Below are 7,034 nucleotides of genomic sequence, written 5' to 3'. Positions count from 1 at the left end.
TCACTCTCTCTCTCTCTCACACAAACACACTGACCTCTCTCTCTCTCTCTCTCACTCACACAGACCTCTCACTCTCTCACTGACCTCTCTCTCACACTGATCTCTTTCTCTGTCTCTGTCTCTCTCCCTCTCACACACACACTGCCCTCTCTCACACACACACACACACACCGCTCTCTCCCACACACACTGACCTCTCTCTCTGACACACACTGACCCCTCTCTCTCTCTCTCTCTCTCTCTCACACACACTGACCCCTCTCTCTCTCTCACACACACACACACACACACACACGTTTTGTATGGAACCATCGCACAGGGAGACCGATATCTCTCAGTCCCTGTCGGCAGGTACCAGTCTCACTCTGTGGTGAGTCTTAGAGACTACAGTACACTGACCAGTACAGTAGTCATTACACTGTCTCTTCTGAACGTTAGTGTTTTGTATGGAACCATCGACAGGAGACCGAGTCCCTGTCGGCAGGTACCAGTCTCACTCTGTGGTGAGTCTTAGAGACTACAGTACACTGACCAGTACAGTAGTCATTACACTGACCACCACACACACACACACAGTACAGACCTGTTGAACACAGACCGTGGCCATCAGAGGTTCTCTGGAGAAGCAGAGTTTCAGGTAGCTGAGGATCTCTTCCACACACTGATGGATCAGACAACAGTAATCAATACATCATTATACTACAACTACTAACTAATCAATACATCATTATACAACTACTAACTAATCAATACATCATTATACTATACAACTACTAACTAATCAATACATCATTATACAACTACTAACTAATCAATACATCATTATACTATACAACTACTAACTAATCAATACATCATTATACTATACAACTACTAACTAACTACTAACTAATCAATACATCATTATACTACAACTACTAACTAATCAATACATCATTATACTATACAACTACTAACTAATCAATACATCATTATACTATACAACTACTAACGAATCAATACATCATTATACTATACAACTATTAACTAACTACTATCTAATCAATACATCATTATACTACAACTATTAACTAATCAATACATCATTATACAACTACTAACTAATCAATACATCATTATACAACTACTAACTAATCAATACATCATTATACTACAACTATTAACTAATCAATACATCATTATACTATACAACTACTAACTAATCAGTACATCATTATACTACAACTATTAACTAATCAATACATCATTATACTATACAACTACTAACTAATCAATACATCATTATACTACAACTATTAACTAACTACTATCTAATCAATACATCATTATACTACAGCTATTATCTAATCAATACATCATTATACTACAACTACTAACTAATCAATACATCATTATACAACTATTAACTAATCAATACATCATTATACTATACAACTACTAACTAATCAATACATCATTATACTACAACTACTAACTAATCAATACATCATTATACAACTACTAACTAATCAATACATCATTATACTATACAACAACTAACTAACTACTAACTAATCAATACATCATTATACTACAACTACAACTAATCAATACATCATTATACTACAACTATTAACTAATCAATACATCATATACTACAACTACTAACTAATCAATACATCATTATACAACTATTAACTAATCAATACATCATTATACTACACAACTACTAACTAATCAATACATCATTATACTATACAACTACTAACTAATCAATACATCATTATACTATACAACTACTAACTAATCAGTACATCATTATATTATACAACTACTAACTAATCATACTAACTAATCAATACATCATTATACTACGACTACTAACTAATCAATACATCATTATACTACAACTACTAACTAATCAATACATCATTATACTACAACTATTAACTAATCAATACATCATATACTACAACTACTAACTAATCAATACATCATTATACTACAACTATTAACTAATCAATACATCATTATACAATACAACTACTAACTAATCAATACATCATTATATTATACAACTACTAACTAATCATACTAACTAATCAATACATCATTATACATACTAACTAATCAATACATCATTATATTATACAACTACTAACTAATCATACTAACTAATCAATACATCATTATACTACGACTACTAACTAATCAATACATCATTATATTATACAACTACTAACTAATCATACTAACTAATCAATACATCATTATACTACAACTACTAACTAATCAATACATCATTATACTATACAACTACTAACTAATCAGTACATCATTATACTATACAACTACTAACTAATCAATACATCATTATACAACTACTAACTAATCAATACATAATTATACTATACAACTACTAACTAATCAGTACATCATTATACTATCAACTACTAACTAATCAATACATCATTATACTATACAACTACTAACTAATCAATACATCATTATACTACAACTACTAACGAATCAATACATCATTATACTACAACTATTAACTAATCAATACATCATTATACAACTATAACTAATCAATACATAATTATACTATACAACTACTAACTAATCAGTACATCATTATACTATACAACTACTAACTAATCAATACATCATTATACTATACAACTACTAACTAATCAATACATCATTATACTACAACTATTAACTAATCAATACATCATTATACTATACAACTACTAACTAATCAATACATCATTATACTACAACAACTACTAACTAACTACTATCTAATCAATACATCATTATACTACAACTATTAACTAATCAATACATCATTATACTATACAACTACTAACTAACCAATACATCATTATACTAAACTATTAACTAATCAATACATCATTATACTACAACAACTACTAACTAATCAATACATCATTATACTACAACTATTAACAATCAATACATCATTATACTATACAACTACTAACTAATCAATACATCATTATACTACAACAACTACTAACTAACTACTATCTAATCAATACATCATTATACTACACAACTATTAACTAATCAATACATCATTATACTATACAACTACTAACTAATCAATACATCATTATACTACAACTACTAACTAACTAGTATCTAATCAATACATCATTATACTACAACTATTAACTAATCAATACATCATTATACTACAGCTATTAACTAATCAATACATCATTATACTACAACTACTAACTAATCAATACATCATTATACAACTACTAACTAATCAATACATCATTATACTACAACTATTAACTAATCAATACATCATTATACTACAACTATTAACAATCAGTACATCATTACAACTAAACTAATCAATACATCATTATACTACGACTATTAACTAATCAATACATCATTATACTACAACAACTACTAACTAACTACTATCTAATCAATACATCATTATACTACAACTATTAACTAATCAATACATCATTATACTATACAACTACTAACTAACCAATACATCATTATACTACAACTATTAACTAATCAATACATCATTATACTACAACTATTAACTAATCAATACATCATTATACTACAACTACTAACTAATCAATACATCATTATACAACTACTAACTAATCAATACATCATTATACTATACAACTACTATCTAATCAATACATCATTATACTACAACTATTAACTAATCAATACATCATTATACTATACAACTACTATCTAATCAATACATCATTATACAACTACTAACTAATCAATACATCATTATACTACGACTATTAACTAATCAATACATCATTATACTACAACAACTACTAACTAACTACTATCTAATCAATACATCATTATACTACAACTATTAACTAATCAATACATCATTATACTATACAACTACTATCTAATCAATACATCATTATACAACTACTAACTAATCAATACATCATTATACTACAATTAACTAATCAATACATCATTATACTACAACAACTACTAACTAACTACTATCTAATCAATACATCATTATACTACAACTATTAACTAATCAATACATCATTATACTACAACTACTAACTAATCAATATATCATTATACTACAACTACTAACTAACTACTAACTAATCAATACATCATTATACTACAACTATTAACTAATCAATACATCATTATACTACACAACTACTATCTAATCAATACATCATTATACAACTACTAACTAATCAATACATCATTATACTACAACTACTATCTAATCAATACATCATTATACAACTACTAACTAATCAATACATCATTATACTATACAACTACTAACTAATCAATACATCATTATACAACTACTAACTAATCAATACATCATTATACTATACAACTACTATCTAATCAATACATCATTATACAACTACTAACTAATCAATACATCATTATACTACAACTACTAACTAATCAATACATCATTATACTACAACTACTAACTAATCAATACATCATTATACTATACAACTACTAACTAATCAATACATCATTATACTACAACTAACTAATCAATACATCATTATACAACTACTATCTAATCAATACATCATTATACTACAACTAACTAATCAATACATCATTATACAACTACTATCTAATCAATACATCATTATACTACAACTAACTAATCAATACATCATTATACTACAACTAACTAATCAATACATCATTATACTACAACTACTATCTAATCAATACATCATTATACTATACAACTACTAACTAATCAATACATCATTATACTACAACTAACTAATCAATACATCATTATACAACTACTAACTAATCAATACATCATTATACAACTACTAACTAATCAATACATCATTATACTACAACTACTAACTAATCAATACATCATTATACTATACAACTACTAACTAACTAGTATCTAATATATGAATTATTATATAATATAATTATAGTTGTGTTTTCATACATCAGATTCTGGCATTGAAGCCCAATTATCTATTTCCCCAGAGTCAGATGGACTTGTGGACTAGTCTGTGGTATCTTAGAGGTGGTTGAACTAACAATAAGCCCCTTTATCTATTTCCCCAGAGTCAGATGGACTTGTGGACTAGTCTAGTAACCAGTAAGGTCCTTTATCTATTTCCCCAGAGTCAGATGGACTTGTGGACTAGTCTAGTAACCAATAAGGTCCTTTATCTATTTCCCCAGAGTCAGATGGACTTGTGGACTAGTCTAGTAACCAATAAGGTCCTTTATCTATTTCCCCAGAGTCAGATGGACTTGTGGACTAGTCTAGTAACCAGTAAGGTCCTTTATCTATTTCCCCAGAGTCAGATGGACTTGTGGACTAGTCTAGTAACCAATAAGGTCCTTTATCTATTTCCCCAGAGTCAGATGGACTTGTGGACTAGTCTAGTAACCAATAAGGTCCTTTTATCTATTTCCCAGAGTCAGATGGACTTGTGGACTAGTCTAGTAACCAATAAGCCCCTTTATCTATTTCCCAGAGTCAGATGGACTTGTGGACCCCATGTTTATGTCTCTGTGTCCAGCATGAAGGACGTTAGAGGTAGTTTTTATGAGCCAATGTTAACTAGCGTTAGCACAATGCCTGGTAGTCTACAGGTACAGTAGCAATGCTTAAATGCCAGAATCTCACAGTATCCCTTTAAGGTTATCAATATGAAAGGTGTTTCAACATGTTAATTAACATGAAGAGTGTTATAACTGGTTTATGAACACGAAGAGTATAACTGGTTTATGAACATGAAGTGTTATATAACTCTTATGAACATGAATAATAACTGGTTTATGAACATGAATAAGTGTTATAACTGGTTTATGAACATGAAGAGTGATATAACTGGTTTATGAACATGAATAAGAGTGATATAACTCATTTATGAACATGATTATAGAGTGATATAACTCTTATGAACATGAATAAGAGTGATATAACTCTTATGAACATGAATAAGAGTGATCTAACTCTTATGAACATGAATAAGAGTGATCTAACTCTTTATGAACATGAATAAGAGTGATATAACTCTTATGAACATGAATAAGAGTGATCTAACTCATTTATGAACATGATTAAGAGTGATATAACTCTTATGAACATGAATAAGAGTGATATAACTCTTATGAACATGAATAAGAGTGATCTAACTCTTATGAACATGAATAAGAGTGATCTAACTCTTATGAACATGAATAAGAGTTATGACATGTTTCTAGAACATGAATAAGAGTGATCTAACCTTTATGAACATGATTAAGAGTGGCCATCTCTTTATGAACATGAATAAGAGTGATATAACTCTTAAACATGAATAAGAGTGATATAACTCTTATGAACATGTGGAGTGATCTAACTCTATGAACATGAATAAGAGTGATATAACTCTTATGAACATGAATAAGTTGATCAAGGACATTTATGAACATGAATAAGAGTGATCCAACTCATTTATGAACATGATTAAGAGTGATATAACTCATGGAATAAGGTTATCTAACTTCTTATGAACATGAATAAGAGTGATATAACTCTTATGAACATGAATAAGAGTGATATAACTCTTATGAACATGAATAAGAGTGATCTAACTCTTATGAACATGAATAAGAGTTATGACAGGTTTCTAGGAGTTAGTGGGCCGCTCTGACCTTTCCGATGTCGTGTGTGTGGCCATCTCTAGCAGCTGAGACAGAACGTCCAACGTGAACGCAGGAACCCTCCGAAGTTCTGTTGGTGCTGTGAGTGTGTGTAACCTAGGAAACACAACAACAAATAGTTGACAAGTGTGTGTGCAACACCATTGACAAGGACATAAAGAACACAACTGTGTTCTGTGCATATCAGAACTCATGTTGGTTATTCTACACTTCTAAACATCCAGGTTGAAGTATCAGAACTCATGGTGTGTTATTTTACACTTCTACACATCCAGGTTGAAGTATCAGAACTCATGTGGTTATTTTACACTTAAACA

General features: G+C 29.5%; 2 non-coding genes across 2 annotated transcripts; both read right to left on the bottom strand.

The window, feature by feature from the left end:
• Positions 1-297: 297 nt before the first annotated feature.
• On the bottom strand, positions 298-428 carry LOC135570720 (small Cajal body-specific RNA 14). Its single transcript, XR_010463579.1, has one exon. It is a non-coding gene; the product is annotated as a small Cajal body-specific RNA 14 (non-coding RNA).
• A 13-nt stretch (positions 429-441) lies between these two features.
• Positions 442-560, bottom strand: LOC135570716 (small Cajal body-specific RNA 14). Its single transcript, XR_010463575.1, has one exon. It is a non-coding gene; the product is annotated as a small Cajal body-specific RNA 14 (non-coding RNA).
• Between the last annotated feature and the right edge of the window lie 6,474 nt (positions 561-7,034).

This window comes from Oncorhynchus nerka, unplaced genomic scaffold (genome assembly GCF_034236695.1).
Source record: "Oncorhynchus nerka isolate Pitt River unplaced genomic scaffold, Oner_Uvic_2.0 unplaced_scaffold_915, whole genome shotgun sequence".
NCBI classification, from domain to species: Eukaryota; Metazoa; Chordata; class Actinopteri; order Salmoniformes; family Salmonidae; genus Oncorhynchus; species Oncorhynchus nerka.
The sequence above is the reverse complement of the archived record's forward strand: the minus strand, read 5'-3'. Positions and strand labels throughout refer to the sequence as shown.